The sequence below is a fragment of the Bombus flavifrons genome, chromosome 11, assembly GCF_040668555.2.
Source record: "Bombus flavifrons isolate JBK064 chromosome 11, iyBomFlav1_principal, whole genome shotgun sequence".
NCBI lineage: Eukaryota > Metazoa > Arthropoda > Insecta > Hymenoptera > Apidae > Bombus > Bombus flavifrons.
In genome coordinates this window covers 8,453,929-8,476,597 of record NC_138452.1, presented here as the reverse complement: position 1 = coordinate 8,476,597, position 22,669 = coordinate 8,453,929, and the positions used below count along the sequence as shown (strand labels likewise).

Genomic DNA, 22,669 nt, shown 5'->3' with positions numbered 1-22,669 from the left:
AGGCAAACTTAGTTTGGCTAAAGTCAAACGATATTGTTGCACGACTGTCGGCGGATAACCAGTTACACAGCTTCATAAAGCTTCAAATTTACGAGGTGGTTACCTTTTGAAGTGGCTGACCGTATATTTAAATCACAACCCCATACACGTCACTTAGCAAGGGGTACGCGCGTGCCCTGGATTCGTGTCGGACACCGATTCGACGGTATCACGGATCGCATGCTGGCTCTGACTGCATGAAAACGCATTCGCCGGCGAAATGCGCTCATAATGAGATTATAGTCGCGCGCGCATTATGCTGCGCGTTAATGATAATTAACTATCGTTAGGTGACACGTCCGCATACTGGCCAAGCGCTAGACAAAGCGCAGCACCCTGCACGGATCCGCTGGCGAAAATAGATTCGCCTGTTGCTGTACGACACGAAACCAACCCTACCGACGACGCCAAGATGCAAGGATTAGGGACTGACTAAACTAATGGAGAATCCATGTCGTCGCGTTCGTCTGTTTATTTTTTCTTCGGTCCAGTTTGTTCGATAAATCGACCGCGAGATAATTCTAGTGTTCTGCATACGCACAGCGTTGGTCAAATTTCTTTAACCGATGTTTCGAGGAACGAAACGGTTTGAATTGCCCATGAAGCTTGGAATTGTTGTTCCTATAGTTGAACTCGGTTTATACGAACCCTTCGCGGGACAAATTATACACTTGGAGTTGATATTCTTCAATTTTTTAAAATATAGTATTTTAATATGGCGATTGAACCGAGGGAGATTTCTCGTGTTTAAAGATATAAGATTTCTAAAATGAAGTTTTAAAAAACGCGTGTACGTTCGCGAAAGAGAAGCTCGGAAAAAGTATATCTGATGTTATGATGATCGATATATTCGACGTTATTCGATCGAATGTACTTTAAACGATTCCAGTATGATTCGCGATATTGAATTAAAGGAACCGGCAAGAATATATATTTAGTCTGAAAATCATATTAAAAGACAGATCTGATGAAATGGGATTGATCGACGTTGTATCGAATGATAAAGTATTTTTCACCAATGCTCTTTATACGAGATAATCAATTTTCCCGAATTATTCAACCAGTAGGAGTTCATTTGTTCGGGCAATAATTAAAGTATCGTCCAAACGGACCAACTTTATATAAATAGAGTTCTACGATATAACGTTGTACATATTTAAATGTGAGTGATGAATTAAAAATTCACTACACTCTTATCCTGATTTTATTACGACTGCATTATACCAATTCCGTGAGCAGCTGTTTAACAACACACCTAGTCGAAGGAAACTCGCAAAATCGTAAAATCGGTTGATACATACGAACTATCAAACAAAACGGATTAGAAATAAACTAGTTTTAACGACATAAACATTCAGCCGTAGACGCTACAGCGAAACAGAGCTTATCTCTGATCGATTTTTTCGTCCTGTCTTAGATCGTGTTTTTCTTTTTCGCCTGTAATCTGTTAATCCTATTGTAACCTGTTTTGCCTATCTATGTTGCTCCTCTGCCACGACTATTTGCGCCTACTTTACCGATTAACCAATCGCCAATGTTTACGTCTCGTTACGTTCTATCCATTGTATTCTGAATTCTCGATTTCCACCGATTCTACGGTGATCGTTACACACATGTAGACGTGGAGCAGGAAGTAACACGTGTCAGTACCTGCAGTACCGTATGCCAATACTATCGTTCAAGAAGAAAATACAATTCCTTCCGTTACGTTGCACAAATCGAAGAGAAATCATTTAACCCATTAATCTGGGATCCTGAGTTCAACACGCTTGATCGATTTCAGATGCCACGTCGAAAGTCACGAGTAAAGAGCTTTCTCGTGTACGCTATCGTATTTCCGATGGTTTGCAAGTTGTGCGATTTCGAATACGCGGCAGTCGCGCCAAATAAGCTCCGTTAATTAGAATATTAAAACAAAATAATACTCGTTACTGCTCCTCGTGCGGCAGACTTTTGTCCGAGCAAAGTGAAATTCCCGGTGAAATTCACTGTGCATTCGCCAGGATACTCGAGGATAATTTGCTTTTGATAATTAATCGTCTTTTGTTACCCCACATCCTTGTGTTCTCTTTCCCTTCGATTATCGTACAATTTTTCGAATGTTGTTTCAATTAGTTTATAATCGATCGTTTGATCACCGATAATTGTTTTCTGTAGAGGAAATGCTCATTCCGCAAGAAATTTTTCTACAAATAATCCGTGTTTCTCCGATCTTTGCTTCTCTCTTTATCTTCATTTTAGCTGTCTATCAGCGATAATAAACAATTACAAACAATTATTATCGCTGATAAGAGACACCCGAGCCTGTTTAATCTCAACCTTATTTCCTCGAATTTGTCACGCTTATGACTAACTGTAAATGATCGCAGCGGGCATTTAATCTCGATTAGTATCATTTAAAAAAGCGGCGATGTCAGAGAGAGCGGAGAATCTCTGTTCCATCGCTCGTACGCATCCGCTAAACCTGAAAACAGACGAAATTCCGAGCAGAGGACAACGCGCTGAGATACAAGCGGTTTTGACTCTGGCCAATCTTTCAAAAGTTCAAGAAAATTAATTCTTGAAATCGCTCAGCCACCGGCTACCTACGACGTTACTTTATCTTTGCCTGGCAAATTTTCTACCAAGCATTTTCTTCCTTCTAAGTCTATCAGGCCTGTAAGCATGAAACCGGGATTTCTCTATAAATGACCCTAGCTGATAATGTAGTTATCACTAAACTGTGTCATCGATGCCAAAAGTCTTTGTTGACATCTCACAAACATTTTCGACTCAGAACAATACAAGTTTCATACAACAGCATAGTTTGTAATAGCGTTGAACATGTCAAATTTTGTGCCTAGAAACTACCATTTGCGGACAGCATTGATTTTCTGTTACCATTTGAAGAAAACTGCTGCAGAATCGCATCGAATGCTTGTCGAAGCTTACGGTGAGCATGCTCTTGGTAAATCACAGTGCTTCGAGTGGTTTAAAAAATTCAGAAGTGGCAATTTTGACGCGAGGAACGAAGAACGTGGAAGACCACCGAGAAAGACCACCGGGCTGTTAAAACCTGGCGAAACCGTTAATACCGAGCGCTACCGACAACAAATGATCGATTTGAATCAAGCTTTGCGTGAAAAACGACCAGAATATCGAAAAAGGCAACACAAAGTAATTTTGCTTCGTGATAATGCACCATCGCATACAGCAAAACCGGTCAAGGAAACGATCGAAGCGTTCAGTTGGGAAATACTTTCGCACGCGGCTTACTCACCAGACTTGGTTCCGTCCGATTACTATTTATTTGCATCGATGGGACACGCACTTTCTGACCAGCACTTCACTTCTTACAAAAATGTAAGAAAATGGCTCGATGACTGGTTTGGCTCGAAAGAGCGACAGTTTTTTTGGCGTGGCATCCACCAATTGCCAGACAAGTGGGAAAAATGTATAGCTAGCGATGGGCAATACTTCGAATAAAATATTTTTAATCATTTTCATACAATAAACAGGTATTTTCTACACAAAAATTCCGGTTTCATATTTACATACCTGGTATTCGCTATCCGAACTAAGCTCCGAAACTTTCAGAAGTTCCCTCCTTATCGTGATACAGAAGTGGTCGGTTAATACTGTTAAAATTGGCGTTATACGCGCGGAAAGTACCGGCGAATATTCTACTTTGCAATTTTGTCGACAAAGACAAAGCGAAATTAATTAGTTAGGTATCGACTTGTAAACAAAGATACTTCCTTTTTTCTGGTTTTCTTTCTCATCTTTAATCGTACGATACTTCGACTTTGACGGAAGACGAGAGATTTTTAAAGAAGTATTGGCCTGGCAATTAAGTGATTGCGGATTTTGCCATTACCACCTAATGGCAAAATCCGCAACCACTTAGTTGCCAGAATATATCATTGAATTCAGCGTATTTGCAGTAAGCTATTTGCAGTATAATTCAATTTTCAAAGAGCCTTAGTCGTACAGAGTTGCAGCCATTTATCTTCAACGTTGAAAGTTTGAGCGTATATATATATATATAAACCGCTGGAAAAATGACTTTTTGATTAATTACAGAAAAACCGTTCTTGCAAAGTTGTTAGAAAGTCAATATGTCGTGTAAAATGTCTGGAAGAACGTCTTCCTTTTTTAAATTCAACTCCGACATCTCACCGTGTTCGAGCAAAACTAACGCGAAATATTTAATATGGGTAATTTTGGCATGCAAAATGTCGTTGAGGTATTAATATAACGTGAAGTTGTCGTTCTATCCATTGCAGAATTCTTTGTCAGCATGAGCGTGTAGAGAGTGGAAACAGCGAAGGGATTTCTTTCTGGAGAGGGAATAGACGTGCGCGAAGGACGTGGCTTTCGAGGCTCATCGTATTTTACTTTCGAGGGATATTGTCGCGCCACAAATACCTTGAAAGATTGGCAGGTTACTAACACACGTTGGGTGCTACGCGAATTTTACATATTTTGTCTTGTGGGAGTCGCGACAGATCGAAATATACTACACCGTAATATTCAATTTTTCTAAAATATTTTCACACGTTTCTCTGACAATGTTATCCAAATCATTCGCATCGTTGGAAATCTTTCGTTTCGCGAAATTTATCTTACCCCAATCGCTCTAAAAATTGTATAAACGTTGGAACAAATATAATAAATTTATAAATGGAACTCGGATAATCGATAACCACCGTGGCAGTCAAAGTGTTAATAACGCGATCTTTTTAATTTTGAAGTAAACCATAGACGCGATTAAAATTATTTTCTCGGTTTATATTAAGTTCTGACAGTGAATAAATTCGAAGGAAATTGAGTTGCGTTTCACGCCGAATGCGTAGGAAGTAACAGACATGTACTTTCAGATTTTGCGTGGGCTTTTTCTCTTTGCATGATAAACATAAATATATTTGCGTCGTAATTTTGTCGCGAATTCCTCACGATATTACACGGATATTACATCGTTCGCACGCAAATAACTTCCTCTGTGTGGGATCACGATTTCGTTGGAAGATACGTTGACTGTTACCACTGAACTGACCGTAAACTTCCACGTAAGCAAGTACAGTGGAGTACACGAGACGGAACAAAGAATTGCACGACGACTTTCTCCGTAAATACCGGGGCACGAAATGAAAGCAAAAACTTAAAGAAGAAGTTATTTCGCAAATTGCTCTTAGACAAGGAATTATGAAGTTGAGGGAACCTTGAGTCTAAATGTTTGCCTGAGTTTGCTCGAACGAACGTCTAATTACATCGTACATCTATCTAAATAGGTTTTTATTCATTCTTTATTTATTGTTAGAAGTGGGTCGCGCATAAGTCGAATCGATAAATTTTGTTTTTCTCTTGTTGTTTTGTTTGATAAGTTCTGTTTTTCTCTTACGGAGTAAACAAAGCGAATCTCGACTTTGCAAAGTTTAGAAAGAAAATCTTTTGAATCGCGATTCGTCACACGTTCAGAATATTTTTCGTATTATACGCGTATCTGTGAAAGGAAAACACCAAGTTTACTTTTCACAGACGTACATTCTACTTTGCAGCGACGATCCATGCGTTTAGAAGCGAAAAAGGATGTACAGTAGCCTGGAATCTCGAGGGGTTTCGCTTTAATTTGCAATTTATATTGCACGAGTAGGATCGTTAATAACGTTTACGACGTAACCTACGTGGGTGTCGTTATCTATGATCCAACGATGCTACTTGGAGATTAACAATTAACAAGAGGTAGAAAATATTCGAACGATCAGATATTTTCACGATCAACGATAGATATGATACGTGCAGCGCGAGTAACGTAACCATTTCGCTAAAAGAAACAGAAAGCGTATCGATTGCAGTAATTCGCAATGTAACGCGAGTTTGTTGAAAAATATTTACCTTGTAATCTACATCGCGCTGATGAAGAGTTATCGTCGTGCAACGTAAATAATCGCGAATCTGTTCCGACAGCTCCATTTTCGAAATCACAGCGTTGTTTCGCTTTTGTTTTACAGGATGCAACGACACTTTCTCGAGTCGTTGAGGATATAAATGGTTATTTCATGTAGTCAGATCAACGCAACGAGGGCATGACTGCTTTGGATGATTTACGAGGCTCTCCGTTAATAGTAATTAATCGTTATTCGTTAACGCTTGACAGTGCAAAGCAACTACGTCAAATGCGATTATAACCGGATAATAAATCGTGTAGGGGGAAAAAAGGTGAAAAGAGAGGCGTAATTATTACGTCGTGCAACGAATTTCTGTCACGATACGTTGCTTTTCTAATTCCTGTGTCTTATAAATACAGAATGACGAGCAATCGGCACGTTCGATCGTTCACACTCGATGAACTAGAAAATCTGTCGCCGATTTCTTGCAACGCTTTCGAGTAGACGGAACGAAAAATTTGCGATCTGTTAGATGAAAGGAAATTTATTGGTACATCAGGTAACTAAAATCTTGAATATTCCAAAATTACTATTTATTGATATTGAAAGAAAAGGTAGAGAATGACAAATTCTAAAGTATTTATTTCTCTTTGCTTCTTTGTGTTTCTCTCCGTTGAACAATTTAATAATTCGCGTGGCAAGTGTAGAAAAGTTGTAAGCCGTATTAATTGCCAGTTACGAGCACGGCAGCAATGTCGTGATGAAATAACCGAACGAAAGCACGTGAATATGAAAAGGAACGACGAAAATCGAAAATTGGTAAACGCGCTGCACGAAGCAGAGTAGAACGCGACGGCAACATTTTATTACATTTGCGAAAGTTATTCGAACCATCGTGTCGAGCCTCTAATTGTCACGAAATAAGATTTACGACCAGACCGGAAGCTCCACCCACTGTCACGCCACATTTACCGATTTTTTTCTTTTTTTTTTTATTAGCTGGAATGCAACAGCCACCCGGAACTCGCATTAAATGATTCGACCACCGTCGGTCGTCGTACTCTTCGACCTTACCATAACATAAATACCCAAGTACATACTTTTTCTTGCTCTTGCTTGAAGGACGGCCTTGAATATCGTGGTATCGAGCCATTTTTCATTCTGCTAGCCAGTGTTGTCCAGATAAAATGACACTGATAGGTAATACGCGCGATTCTAAAGAACGATTTGGAAGGATTAATCTATCCGAGATTATATTCTTACGATGTCGAGCTTTTATAAAAATTTACATAATTGGCTGCCGAGGAAGGAATATAGCGATTTTGTTTGTAGCGAGAACGTTTCAATACGTTTCGTGTTCGGATATCTGAAAGGTGTAACAGCTGGGATCTATTAATTTTTTGAATCGACCAGTTGTCTAAAACGTCATTTCCAAAGGGAATGAGATTCCTGAAAAATAAATAAATAAACTACTACGACGATGACGTAAAGATTTCCCCAGAGGCAAACGATAGTTCACATGAATAAGAAGCTCGCAGTTGGTCGAAGAAACTCGCCGAGAGATTTCAATGTTTTACGTTCGCAGAACGTCATACAACGAACGAAATATCTGACTATCGGCGTAATCTGAACGTTTTTACCTATTTTCTACGTTGAGACAATTCGAATTTAATTCTATTTGTTCGTTCAAGTATCAGCTTCGTTAATGTTCCGGTCGTTGAAAAGCCGAAGCAGAATTCTTCTCGATACGTTCGATGTATCCGAAGAACGAACAATATCGATTTTACACGTGTAACAGAATTTCAATGACACTCGTTGGCAAACGATACGAGGCAGCATCGTTTCTTGCGTTCGTGGGACCAGTGAATTTTTGCCATCTTTCGAAATAATGTTTACTTACCGAACCGTGATCGGTTGTAGCCAATTAGCGGAATACCCTCGTGAACAGTTCACTGACGCGCACGGTACGTACCTGAAAAAAAGAAACGAACGCCGTGTGAGTGTATGGAATGCTGTGCTGAATTTGATTTATGTCATCGACGATGAAAAGGAACGCCCATGAAAAAGCTCCTTCGTCGAGTGCCTGCTCGACGCGATGTATAATCCATACACAAACCGATACCAACGCCAACTCTATGATACTCGAATACTGCGCTGTTCTTCGATGCAATTCTACCTTCCTCCACCTTGATTTATCTATCTTCTCTCTTATCGTTGTGGAAACCAGCGATGATTAACGATCGGTCGAATCAATGGTACGTTATTAATTGTCGTAGATTTATCTACTTTTTCTTTCTTTCCGTTTCTTGGCTTTCACTTCGATGAGAATTAGTTGGAGTTCGCGAATACAAGCTACGATTCGATGAAATTATTTGACGAAATGGGGCAGCATTTTATGCCCGAAGAGGAAATACATGTTCGATGAATTACAAAAAGAGAAAAACAAACGAGATTTTCGTACGTTAATAATTCAGAGATCAATCCGGAGAGTAAATTAAATATCGTGAATAAAGTATTGCTTGCTTAATGAAGAAACATTTCCTTCGTTTACTTAATTTCTACAGACGCACGATTCTTTTATTTAAACTTAAACAATTGTGTCTACGTTATTCTCTATTTGAGTCTAATTAAACGAATCGTGTATCCGTGCAAATAACATTATCGATAGAAATATTCCTCCATTACGCTGGTATTATATATTTATTTCTTGGAACAGTTAGGAGGCCATTTCAGAGAATGAATTAAATATCAGGAATAAAACTGGCGACAGGTCGATTTGCAGACATTTCATTAATTCGATTACCATGTAATTATTTTACAGCGAAACCTGTATATATATATGGATAAGTGGAATCTTGAAAGATTAAATCCATTGGTAAATAATTTTAAACAAATTCGAAAAGGCAAACTTCAATCATTCGGTAATAACGTTAACATAAATCATAAATAAATTACTACGTACCACTCGATAAATGCATATTTTAGCGGTAATAACTGACGTGTCAATTTTACCTAAATCCAACTGGACAACTTCAATCATCCACCATAATAACATTGACATAGATTGCAAATACGTATTATAAATTGATGGAATTATATTTTAACGAAGCTAAATTTAATTGCAACTTATATAATAACTGGTCGGTGAAAAATATATTTCACATAATCTCTATATTCGTTAGTAGCCAGGTAATAGCTCGATCGTATTTTCGAAACGGGTTCGATCAACTTCGATTTTCTTAGCGACAAACGCGAAAAACAGCCGCGCGTTAATTGCAATCCCGTACCGGCTGGGTACATCCGTGGCATGTTAACGTTCGTGCCTTGCAACTGCTAGCAATTAAGCCAGCAGGATTTTCGTGAATCGGATTAACAGTACGATCGAAGCAATTAAGCCTGCGTTAATCGCGTTGAAAACGTAGCCACGCGGTCCTTTCGTTTGTACGCTATTTCAAAGATGTACCGCCGGTTCCACTGTGAAACGCCATCCATATTTCCTTTCTTTCATCGTTCTGATCACTACATCGTTGAAAACAATCGTCTAGATTCAAGAGTGTAAAAGTTGTCGTACCTTGTGCAAGACATATGTACAAAAACACGTATGCATTTGGTAAAAGCGAAAAAAGAGGAGATTAACAGCATACGCAACTATTTTATGCCAATACAGTTTAGTAAATTTTTGAATAAATTGCAGAGTATTACGGTGTTGTCTGCGACCAAAAGTTCGTAGAAACGTAATTTACACGTTCGCTTCGATGCATTCGTCTTTTCCCCCGTTTTTGGAATGCAGGCAAACCGATAGAATCTGGTAACTAGAATTTCGAGAAATTTCAATTTAACTGATCGTTATAAACGGCGACTATCATTTTCGGTTAGGTTAACCTTGATGGCAGTTCGCGTAACTGTGCCGTTATATTTACCTCGTTGGACAATGAAATTGCGGGGAATTACGAGCACGTATCGGAAGTAATACGATCGTAATTGCGACGTTACGTATGAAATGAACGTCATTAAAACAGGACTGTTATCGCTATTGAAGCGTATATCATCTTATCAAATGAATTCGTACAAAAATTATCGACATAATGTAACGTGAAACGAGCATAAGCTGGACTTTGGCACATGTGCGTAACGATAATTGCCAAATGAAAAATCGATCCGATATAATTCTATAATCGGACAAAAGCGTAATCCTTGACTCGTTTAATCAAACGCAATTCGTATAATTGTTCCAGCGAGAAAATTCAACGCCCACTAACGCGTTAATTTATGCGTAACGCACGCAGACTACGAGAACAGGGAACAATTGTTCGCCACTGAATGATCGAAACCTCGACGAAGGCGAACTTCGAGCAAACCTGCTCGAAATGCTCAGATCCGAGTTTAAATTTCATCGAATGGATTTAATTGCTTCATAAGCGATTCCATACGTATGATTCGACCGATTTATCACAAACGTTCCACTTGCTATTCTCGTATTGCCGCCATCCAGTCTCACGAGCCACAATCATCAACGCGATATTAAACCGACGTAATTTCCACTTTTGATATGATCTATAAATATTAATAATCTATTAATTTTAATAATAATCAATAATCTCTCAATAATCTATCAAGTCTCTCCTTTCGGATATCGGAAGTCCTTCGAGTGGAATTATCTTTATTTAAGCGGTGACTGTTGATTTATCGAATGTTTTGCTCGTCCTCGAAAGGATTTACGTTTTTACTTTTAAACACGATTCAATCGTTTTGCATATTTTCGTGAAATCGATAATATCCTTATTCAAACGATAGACGGTTCTGTATCTTGTAAATATTCTACATACATCGATATAAACGCGTGTTTTTTAAAAAAATATGTAGAAATTTGTAATTTAAGTCGAATCAAAATGTTTGTTGGAAATACTACCTTAAAATAGAAGCTCCATACGATAAGCTCATATTCGATAATCAACATTTCAATTTGAAATACAATCGCATCGAGTATTTCCATTACAAAAATAGCTTCTGTTACGGAAAACCGCACAGTCCCGAGGTATGTACGGTATGTAACGCCCTGTAGATCAGCCCTGTTTAAATAACCTGTGACATCTTCTGGAACACCGGAGATGCAAATGCATTTTCCATAGAGTTGGCTTGTAGATGAAACGAGCTCGAAACACGGTCTCGGATTTTGTCGCTTCTTTGAGTGACAATGGAGAAAAACGGCTGCCTGATACACAGCAGGGCAAAATAACGCCGGAAACCTTGGTGGTAGATGCGGTTTAACGTAAAAACAACCAGACAATACGTATTATTTATAGAGCGTCGAAAAATTCACGGGTTTTTTCGCCGGTGAATTGGAAAACAACGATGGGAACATTACCAAAGGGAGACGTCGAGAAGAGAAGAGAGTCGTCGTGCGTGCGAACGTTCGTCGAAGGTCCGTGTAACATTATTTGAAAGAGCGTGATCGCGTTTCACGTACGAATGTGAGTTCATTTTTTTTTCTCGTTAAATCTGTCCCTCCGCGGTTCACGGGGATTTTTTCAAAGGGTAGAAAATAATTTCACCCCCGTCGTCGGCAAGTTCTCGATATTTTTACGTACGTGACTAAATCGAGGTCCGCGCTTTTCCGATACTTCCTAAGCGGATTAAAGCTGTTCAATTTACAGCGGCCAGTCTCATTTATATTCCGCGCGGACAAAACGTTGCGTGAAGTTCGGTCGGAATTTTTACGGAACGCTCATGGTATCTCTGATGGGATGCTTCTATTATATGTACGTTACACGGGTTTAACCTCGTGTTAATTATGACAAATGTTGAGCGCGCAACTCGCACTCGCGAATTTTTCAACTCTTTGTCATTATTATTATTCGTACGCGTCCCGACCGGGTTTTAATGACTTAATAAAACGAATCGTAGCGCAAACGTTGCGGTAGAAAATTTCCAGGATATTCGTGAATCACGTCGTTCACACAGCATCGCGAAAGCTATTCGAATACTTGGCGCGGAATATTTTTACGAATATATTATCCACGCTGTACGAAATTTGCTGAAATTTTTATCGACACCGTGACGAGACTCTGTCGTAATCGTATCGGGCCAATTTGAAACGAATCCGACTGTAAGATCCACCACGAGCAAAGAAAGCAGAAAAGAAGAGAAAGAAATAAATGAAACAGAAGTATTAGTAAGATTGGTAGAATCCAGTCCATGGCTGTAAATCACCAAGGACACAGGAAGTCGAGCAACTCCGTGCAAGAATTTTAGGATTCTCAAATACATCGTACAGTTATCCATTCGTGTCGTTTCTCGTGGCGATAAATAACCAACGATAAAGTCTTCCTAGCGTCAGCTCGACGCGCGTACTAAACGACGAGAGACCGATATTTTCTTCGATTGCTACTTCGTTCTACGTCGATCGCCATCGCCAACGAATAAAACGCGATTCACCGCGAATCGTCCGTATAATTCAACGGCAATTTGCGCAAGCTGGTTGCCATGTCGTTCGTGTATAACGACTCGTTCGCCGACGCATCATACGGTAATTATGCCCGTTATCCAATTAGCCGTGACCTAGAAACAAAGAACTACCTTTGAAACCAAGTGTCCAAAGTAGTTCGGCTCGTTTCAGGGTAGCTCGGGGCCGAAATAGAAAGGAAGCGCATCTGACTCGATTATTCGCGACTTTTGAAATTAGCAAAGTCGATCGGCTTGAAATTCGTTTTTCGATTAGGTGACTTTCATCTGTAATAATACGACAGAGTTCGAAAACGCTAGCTTTCAGGCACAGGGAAGGTTATTTTTAAAGATAATAATTGGATTTAATCGATGCAATTTGCATTTGCAAATACAGCGTTCGCTCTCTGAAATCATAATTAAAATTTATAAAAGTTATTCACTTCGTCGACTATTTTTCTCCTCGCGATTACATTCGTAAGTGCGCACTCCCCTGGTCCATTCATTCTATAGTTTCATGCCATATTTGTTCGTCGTTAATAATCGTTAACGTATGTTTCAGTTCTACGCGAAGTTTATGTATGTTGTACGGTTTACATGGTCGTCATATAGACTTTGCTATACCAACCTCTCTCCTCTTATTTGATCGTATCTGTCCGACAACGATATGTTCCTTAATAACATTAATGAAACCTAGTTCGATACTAGCGCTAATTTCACTTTGTTAATCAAGCTGCCGGCGATGCACGTAAGTCAACATGTATGTTCCAGTAAACTGTATTCTCATATGTATAAACTTTCGTACTAACTTTTAGAAATCACTAGATTTCCGCGCTTTGAGACTGGTATTTTTCGGGTTCTACTTGTCAAAGGGTAGAGAAGCGTCAAATGCGGAAATCAACCGACGCAGATCGAAGATCCATCGAAACACGGAGATCAACCATCGACCGTACGATTGCAACATTAAATATACAGGGTGTTGCCGAATAAACAAGAAACAAATCTATTGCACAGTTTGTTGATATTTTTTCATAAGGAATAGCCTCGTGCCGGTTTGCACGTGTTATTCGGTCGCACCCAGTATATGCGATTACAACGAACCACCGTCTCGTAAAGCCAGCTCGAAATGAACTATAGCCAACGTCTTAGCAGGTAGAAAAGGCCAAAACGAGTGGGTCGTTCGGATGGAACGTGGCCTTTCTTCGATGGAATTCGAGCAACTGTTCGAAGCTTGCCGTGCTCCACGAGTTAATTCGTAACAATTGGATTACACGGTTGCGAAGGAGGTCGAGCAATTTGGAGGAGCGAAGGACGCCGTAAAGGAACCACCAAGGCTAGGAGCACACCTGTAGCACTATAACCCTCGCTGCGAACCGACCACGCTCGTTTCCGGATTTCCCTGGTCGCGTGCGCCACATCGAAAAACGTGCCACAGCTGAACCAGCAATCGGATACGAACGAGTCAGCGTTTAGACAAGGAGCATCCGTCCTCGAACGTGTTACGGTTTCGCTGGTAGCTTAACGTAGACGTACGACCTTCTGTCCAAATTAGCTCTTCGCTTACAACCACGTCAGGGCCTCGTGCAACCAAGGAGATGTTCGATCAAGGAAGGTTTCGAGTATCGAGAGAGGATCTCTGTGGTTGCTTTAGCGTCCTTGGGCGGGAATGGAGCCTAACGGTACCCGTGGCAGTTTGATTCCACGTAGCGGTCAGGGTAGTCTGAATTATTCTTCGAGGCTGACGATGCTCGTACACCGGAATACCAAAGTGTCTTGCCGTTACATCCAATGACGCGATTGATGAATATCTAAGTCTGTGAGACTGATATCTAACTCTGTCTGTGTCATGCTCGCAGGATGCAAATTAAAATCAAAATGCAATTTCCACTTATCGGGACTCGCTTGAGGGAACTTGGGGAAACCTAAATCAACCAATCTCGGTCTACTCTCGCTTCCAAATTTCCACTTACGAAGTTCCTCGTTCAAACGACGAGAAACTTGATCGAAACCAATCGTTTCGCTCTATCCTTGCTTCCAAATTTCCATTTCCAAGTCTCTTATTCAAACAACGAGAACTCACCGTCACCAGACTGGAAAACAAACTTCCCCCGCCAGTTTCCTTTTTTCTTTCCAGGCAGCATAGTGTCGGAGATATTACTCGACAACTTTCTTGCCCTGCGTTTCTTTCACGTGATCGCGAGTTCACGCAACGACCGTGCTGAATTACAGCTGAGATAAGGTCGGCGTGTTTCCATGGAGCGCGCCATCACGGAAATGCCCTGTTTCGCTCCCGAAGGAGAGCCATGCTCGTTAAACTAGCGGATAGAGCTAGAAGAGTTAACGTTACGGTCGCATTGTACGCGACGATCGGTAGACCGTTCCAGAGGAAAAGAACGTGTAAAAGTAACGCGATACCAAGGTATTCTTTGGTTTTGTTTGCGCCACGGCTTTTGCCCGTGACCAGAGTTACGCTTCTACGTTAGAAAGTCTGAGTTATTAAATGAGATTCACGCGCTGCGAGCAATCGATTCGTTCGCGTTTCACGTTAATCTTGCGAATAGTTTATCACCGGGGAAATTCGGTTTAATACTGCACGGGCTTTACGTAACCTCGTTACATCGGCGATCGTTTCGTTAAGCTACAAATAGCCGTGGCATTTTCGATCGAAAGTTTTACAGTACAGGATGGATACGTTCACCCGTTTACGCTCTTTAATGTTATATACGGCCCGGTATACGCTGTTTAACGTCGCCGAAGTCGCGATACGCATCGTATGCACGAAGCCTTCGACAGGGCGGTCGTGGAAAATTGACTTTTCTCTTATCGATTTACGATACACGCCGCTACCTGCATGGGAAAGCGTCCTTTTTCGGGGTTTATGACGAGTTTTATCCGACACGGAATTTTATGACTTGGGAAAGAGAATTCGTATTACGACGATTACTAAAAGCATTTGCATACAATTTGACTCGTATTTTGACAAAATTGTAGCTTTTTATTCGTGTTTCTAATAATGAAATACTTCAATGCGTTTCAGTAGCAGCGACTGGCGATTGGAATATCGAATATCGAATATATATCGAATATATTGGAAGAATAAATTCCGAGAGATACAGTCGCTAGTAAAAGTGTTTGGACAATGTGCTCGATGTTTGCAATTTCGGAATTTGAAAGTTCATCGACAAAATTACGATAATCTTGTTACAGCGCTAATGAAGTTTCAGAAAGCTTCGTGTTATAATACCTACTATACCTACGATGTATTTATAAATATTTGTAAGTATCAAAATATTTTTGTCGCTTGGTATCGCGGTATTTGCGAGAAGTTTCTTTCGTTTTAGAAGGAAATAATAGACGCGCAATGTTTCTCCTTTTATATTAGTTTATTGAATTATGTACAAACATAATAATAGAAATATAACGAAATGGATTATAGCTAATTCGATAAAATAATATAAAACAGAAATTCTTCTTCATCTATTATCATCTTATGAAACGAAAGAAATTTTTCGGACAACCTAATAGAAAAGCAAGGGAACCGAAAATGCTATCGTTTCGCGAGCAATTTATGTTGTAAAATCTAATCTTAACGGTTAATGTAATATTAGAGGAAAGCCTAGAGTTTCAAGATCTTCTTGAAGGATTAGACAGAAGCGCAGGTGTGGGACTCATCAATGAGGCTTAGGTTTTCCTGAATATTACATGCGCTTTGCGCAAATCTGCTCTGTGTGTGGTACGTGACTATGCAAATTGGGAATTTCGTATGCACCGTTGAATTGAGAATCGGCTCCTTCCAAAATCTGCAGCTCTCGTTGATTATTGATTCGTTGTTGAATAAAAAAGCAGCTGAATTTTTCGAAGCTCCATTGTGGCTTTGAAATATTCTCTGTTCTCTGTAAGTACGTATTAAAGCGAAATACACGAGTCTCCAGGTATTAGTGTGCAAGTAAATTTATATTTCAGAATAACGGTGGCTAATTACCCTTGCTAATTTCGTATTATAAATAAATCTAGCGATAAGAATTACGTCAAAATATAATACTCGTTATAACGTTTACTTTCGGTCACCGAAGTTTCTTCCCTACCTGGTCACATAGATGTTAGATACCAAAAAATAAGGCTAAGTCATCGTGCGCTCGAGTCTTTATTCGATACAAAAAATTCCAAGTGCCATGCAGCAAGTCTTAAAGACGTAATTTACGTTAAAAACATAGCGGTTGGTGTAATTATTATACCTAAATAATTATATAATTAGCATAGAACTAAAACAGCCAAGTTTCTCCATATAATTCACGAGTAAATATCGCTAGGACATTCAACAACGAGATACTATCTCTGTAACACGATCGACAAGAAAATGAATTATGTTACTTCCATGATGTAAGCTTCAGAGATACGCTTTCATTGATAATCCGATATTCGGTAGCGAAACACACAAAGCAGGTAAAAACGCCAAGGGCAAAAAACGTGGAAATCTCTGGATCAGATTTAAAAATTCGTTCGTCAAGAAAAATCTGCGCGTATCCATAAGTATCGTGAACAAGATACTTTGAGAGTTACTTTAGAGAGAAATTCGAGGAGGAATAACAGCGTAACAATAGCTCACGAAAGACACGCGTGAATTAACGTTTATTTCGCGTCAATAAGGATCGCATAGAAGATGTAGAGTGAAACTCGTACACGAAGATCGTTCGTATTGCACACAGAGGCGGGGCGTACATAAACCAAACGGATGTTTCGTGTCAAGTTTGTCATACAGAATATTCCCCTTTACAAATGATGTCATTTCTGGGTTGGTTATCGCTGTCTATCTTTTACCTACGACGTACACTCTGCACGGTTAGCCGTACTTCCGTGTCTCGTCCGTATTTTGTAAATGATTTCAGTCAAGACACGTAACGTTATCGTAACGATGCAGTTTAAACGTATATAACAGGCCTTGACAAGAAGAATGCTGACGCTTTTCAAGACCATACATCACGCAATTCCACGCGGAGAAAGGGAATTTTATGTTTTAATAATCTCCAGCAATTTTAGGCACGTCATTAACACGTAATTAATATATACACACAAATATATAGAAATATATAGAAAATCCTACGTTAAGTTTACCAAAAGCACTCGTATTTTAAATAATTATATTTTAAACAATTATAAAAGTTACAAACATATAATTTTTTTACAAATTTGCTAATTCTAGCGTTTAGTTAGTCAACAAATTATTTGAGTCAGGTGGTAGGAGGTTTTAATAAATGTTTTCTTATTTTATTTTCTATAAAAATATTTTCTAAAAAAAAAAATGCTGGAAAGAAATACCATTGAAATACACGTATCATACGGTCATGCATTGTTACAGCTATTGTCGTTTTCAAGTGACTACGATCGTGGCGCATATGCAGTTCGACATATTCAATGACAAGCTCCTTATAAATCAGCCCTAACTAATGTTATCATGCCCATTGTGAAGTTAGCGAATGCGTAGGCATCGATGAATAATGTATCGCGAATTAAGCATGTATCCAGTCAACGGGATAACGAGACCAATGTTCCATAGACGAACGCATTCGATCGAGTTTCAACTATCCCATGTTACAGGGAATAACCCTGTGCTACGTGCGTAAAATTTAATACATCGGTTGTATATAATTGACTCGGCATCGTGCTTGGACAACCGTATCTGATGCGTCTAGAATTCCTCGTGAAAAAACTCGTTGCAACGCTGTCTTTGAAAATTCATTTTTCAATAGAATGTCGGAAAATAAAATATCCCTTTATTTTCTATGTTCTGTATATTCGTGCTTATTTTCTTTCGTTCGGAATTAATTTTAATAGAGGAGCATTATATCATGGAGAAAGCGAAACTGGATTAAGCGATAGAGATAAACAGGACGCTTCGGTAGAAGAAGACAGCGCGAGTCAGACATCTGTCGCGTGTATAATAAGATACAGTACGGAACTTGACGATTGAACGCTTCGTTCTCGTAATTTTCTTCCGGAGATTTTTCGCAGCGACGAAAAAGAAACACCCGAATTTGGAGATGTGGAACGAAAGATATCGAAACGTGAGTCCTATCGCACGGAGAACAACGACGACGACAAATTTCTGCACGACGCGACGTTGTTCTTAAACGTTTTACGTGCGAGTGGTAGTGAAAAAATCCGTACAGCAGCAGGGCACAGCTAGCAATTTCGACGAAATCGAGATCGCGACCGCGTACGTGCACAGAAAGCTACCCGCGCAACCCACTGATTAGTCATTGATTAGTCGTAAAAAGAAAAAAGAAGGAACGAGACGAAATGAATGACGGCAAGCTAATGTATGGTATTTATTTAATTTTTATTGAAGTATTGCGTGACCGTAAATTTTCGTGAGCACGTGACAGATGGAAAAGGGTTCCTAGATATGTTTAACTGCGAATGATCGATGACAAGTCTAATGTGAATATAATAGTGGCCCTAGATAACAAACATTTAATTTCCTTTCTCTCTGTCGAGAAAAATGTTCCTTTCACTTCGAAATCTTCCTCGCGTTTCAACTTCTACTACCTTGTTGCGTCTCGGAACTCATAAAGAAGCACGCGAGTGTTCGTCGTCGACGAAGTTTATAATTCCGAAAGGAAGTTTTTGAATGGCATCAGAGACAGTCAACAAAAGTTTTCTTCGTGCTGAATAATCAAAAACGTATTATAAACTCGGCATTTCCGAGGGCTAATTAAAAGACAGCTTTTAACGGCAACTCGCTCGCGAGATTTTCCCCGGGAAAAGGAACACGTGACGGTACACCTGGCACACTTTTTGCATGGTGGATGCGTACCGTGTAAAAAAAGCGGGAAAAAATAGAAAAGGTCGCGAAACAATTGGTTCCCAACAAAGTATAAAACTTGTGCTAAACTAAAGCTAACAGTGGAAAAAGCAATTTAAAATATAGAATTGTATTCGATAACGACATTTTATACAATAAACACACGAACGGAAAGGTGACGTGTCAAGGAAAAACAAAAAAAAAAATATTTTTTTTTAAAAATCGACATTTTATTCGCCGTTGCTCTCTATTACGTTACATACGTTTTCTTATCACTGGGAAAAATATCACCTTTGTCGCTCGAAATATCCTTCGTTCGATCGTTTTTTTATCGGTTGTGACGACACATAATATTTTGTCTTTTTTTTCGACGATTCTTCAATTTGAAATCGTATAAAACGTTCGAGATCGGTGTAAAACGATGTTCCACTTTGTCAGTTGGTTGTATTTCTTCTACGAGTAGTTTCCTTTTCTCGTTATTATTCGTTTCTACGAGATCAGAGATACCTGAGGCTACTTTAACGCGTGTTAAAAAAGCCAAGTAAAAAAAGATACCGTATAAAAAGAATCTCAGGTGTTCTCACCGTTCCTCTTTCACCCCCCCCCCCCCAAAACGCGTCCAGGATGCACGAAGGATCGCGACTCTTGCAGTGTCGTTCATTAGAAAATTACCATTTCCGTACATCGTTCGATCGACGTGCATCCTGAACGAACCAAGCTCAGTCTGTCTCGAACAAGTTCGATCTACTTCAAATGCAACCGAACACTGCAACACGGCAGAATCGTTGAAAGGTCGACGATAAGACGCGCAGCGCTCGTAAAACGCGTTCCTCGAGTTCAATAGTGTACGGTATAACAGATTAAGGCGAATTGTTGCACAGAGATTAACTACAATACACGATCATCCTCAAACTAGCATTCGCCGAGACTCGAAAACAAGCGAAAAATATTTAGTCGGAAGCTCGTGTCGAAATCATCGAACCCTGAGACGCGTCAGACGGTGCTCGTTTGAAAAAAAGCAATCCAGACTATCCTCGTTTGAAAGGAGAATTACTCGAACGCGAAGATTTCATTCGGTCGATCCACCTTTAATCTTTGATTAGTCTCGGAGGAAAAACCGGCAGATGAAAGCGTAGAATCACCTAAGATACCTGGGATCTTTTTCTGCGTCTCTCTTCGTCTTTCTATCGCGAAAGAATCGGACGAGCGCGTTCGATGAAATATTACCAACGACTGCACGAGACGCTTCAAACCTTCTTCACCGAGATTCGTATTGATTCGACCGAGCCCCTAGACGTCGAGCTAATTATAATTGCGCCGAGTGAAAGGTACTAAGAGGCTTTTAACCGAAGTAATTGTAGCGTGAATTTTGTAGGAATGCCGGCTACTCGTTCAGCCTTCGGGCGAACGTTGCGCCACGTGACTCCGCTTCGACCACATCTCGAGGTGAACGCGTTTCCGTTTCCAGTTTCCGCTTCTAGCTGCCGGCTAAGGGGCATTTGATCGTGAAATATTTTGACAGCGCTGCCTTCGTAGACGTCAGAAGACATGAAAACATCGTTCTGTTCTCGAGTGAAGATATTCCCTGAAACTTCTTTCTATCGTTTAAACAGAGGCTGAACCTAATAATTTCGATCGTCTCGATCGGGATCTTCGATCATCTTGATTACTTGTAGAGAAACGGACAAGTTTTCTTTTCAAAGATTATACGATATCAGAAGCAGGCTATACCGCGTCGAAAGTAATTTTGTCGAGTCGCGTGCAGGATTTCGAGAGATCTTAGAATCGCATCTACTTTCGAAATGAAATATTATACTTTTCCCATTATTCGTAGAACACAAAATTCATACGACGCAACATGACGTATATTACCTATATGTTCTACGTGAAATAAGACAATAAGACAATACTAAATAAACAACGATGTTCGCGTCATAAGGGAAACGATGTTTATTCACGTCGACGTCATACTGCAGTACATCGTCGTTGAAATAGCCCATGAATTTTTTATCCATTATCGAGCTGTTAGTTCATACCGTGGGTAGATGCTCGATCTTTGTATACAAGTGATTCGATAATATTGTACATGGAAGAGCAAGGAATGATAGAATCTCGCTATGCCTGTTACATCGTTAATCGTAGTCCTATTTCAGTGGATGATAAAATCGACGATTCCGTCCGTTTTACGATCGTATTAGTACGCATGTAAGGATTTACAAACAGATAGCGAATACCAGGTATGTAAATATGAGACCGGAATTTTTGTATAGAAAATACCTGTTTATTGTATGAAAATGATTAAAAATATTTTATTCGAAGTATTGCCCATCGCCAGCTATACATTTTCCCCACCTGTCTGGCAATTGGTGGATGACACGCCAAAAAAAACTGTCGCTCTTTCGAGGCAAACCAGTCATCGAGCCATTTTCGTACATTTTCGTAAGAAGTGAAGTGCTGGTCAGAAATTGCGCGTCCTATCGATGCAAATAAATAGTAATCGGACGGAACCAAGTCTGGTGAGTAAGCCGCGTGCGAAAGTATTTCCCAACTGGACGCTTCGATCGTTTCCTTGGCCGGTTTTGCTGTATGCGATGCTGCATTATCACGAAGCAAAATTACTTTGTGTTGCCTTTTTCGATATTCTGGTCGTTTTTCACGCAAAGCTTGATTCAAATCGATCATTTGTTGTCGGTACCGCTCAGTATTAACGATTTCGCCAGGTTTTAACAGCCCGGTGGTCTTTTTCGGTGGTCTTCCACGTTCTTCGTTCCTCGCGTCAAAATTGCCACTTCTGAATTTTTTAAACCACTCGAAGCACTGTGATTTACCAAGAGCATGCTCACCGTAAGCTTCTACAAGCATTCGACGCGATTCTGCAGCAGTTTTCTTCAAATGGTAACAGAAAATCAATGCTGTCCGCAAATCGTAGTTTCCAGGCACAAAATTTGACATGTTCAACGCTATTACAAACTATGCTGTTGTATGAAACTTGTATTGTTCTGAGTCGAAAATGTTTGTGAGATGTCAACAAAGACTTTTGGCATCAATGACGCAGTTTAGTGATAACTACATTATCAGCTAGGGCCATCTATAGGCAAATTCCGGTTTCATATTTACAGACCTGGTAGTCGATTATCAGATATATTTTCTTCCATAATATCGCCAGTCTCTATCACGGACATCGTCGACGAAAGGACATCGATACTTAAACCCGGTATCTTCACGGATATGTTTAGGATTGAAAGCCGTAACGTCCGCTGCAACGTTAACTTTTTTACGTGCGTTTTAGTCATACGATTGCGATGATGTAAACTGAAACACAGCTGCGTCATACGTGCGCTGTCTTCCTTCGATTCTTCGATAATGCTAATTCTTGGAACACGATTGATCAAAAAATGTTGTTTCCAAGAACAAGATGAAATGTTCACCGATTTCGGATCTATCTCTTCTTTCGGCTATTTAACTTTCATCGGTCTGTATCTTAATGTCTTAATGTCTTAGAGTTTATCTCGCGAGATCG

The 22,669-nt window shown here is 39.8% G+C and overlaps 1 protein-coding gene across 5 annotated transcripts in view; it reads right to left on the bottom strand.

Annotated features, from left to right (window-relative positions):
• Positions 1 to 22,669, bottom strand: part of LOC138185163 (leucine-rich repeats and immunoglobulin-like domains protein 2) — a 175,092-nt gene that overhangs the window by 99,923 nt on the left and 52,500 nt on the right. For 4 of the 5 annotated variants that reach the window (XM_069123883.1, XM_069123886.1, XM_069123885.1 and 1 more), the window contains one exon: positions 7,807 to 7,878. The exons of the other annotated variant lie outside the window; for it this stretch is intronic. The gene's annotated coding sequence lies outside the window, so the exon portion shown is untranslated. The remainder of the gene's footprint in view (positions 1 to 7,806; positions 7,879 to 22,669) is intronic. 5 annotated transcript variants of the gene reach the window in all.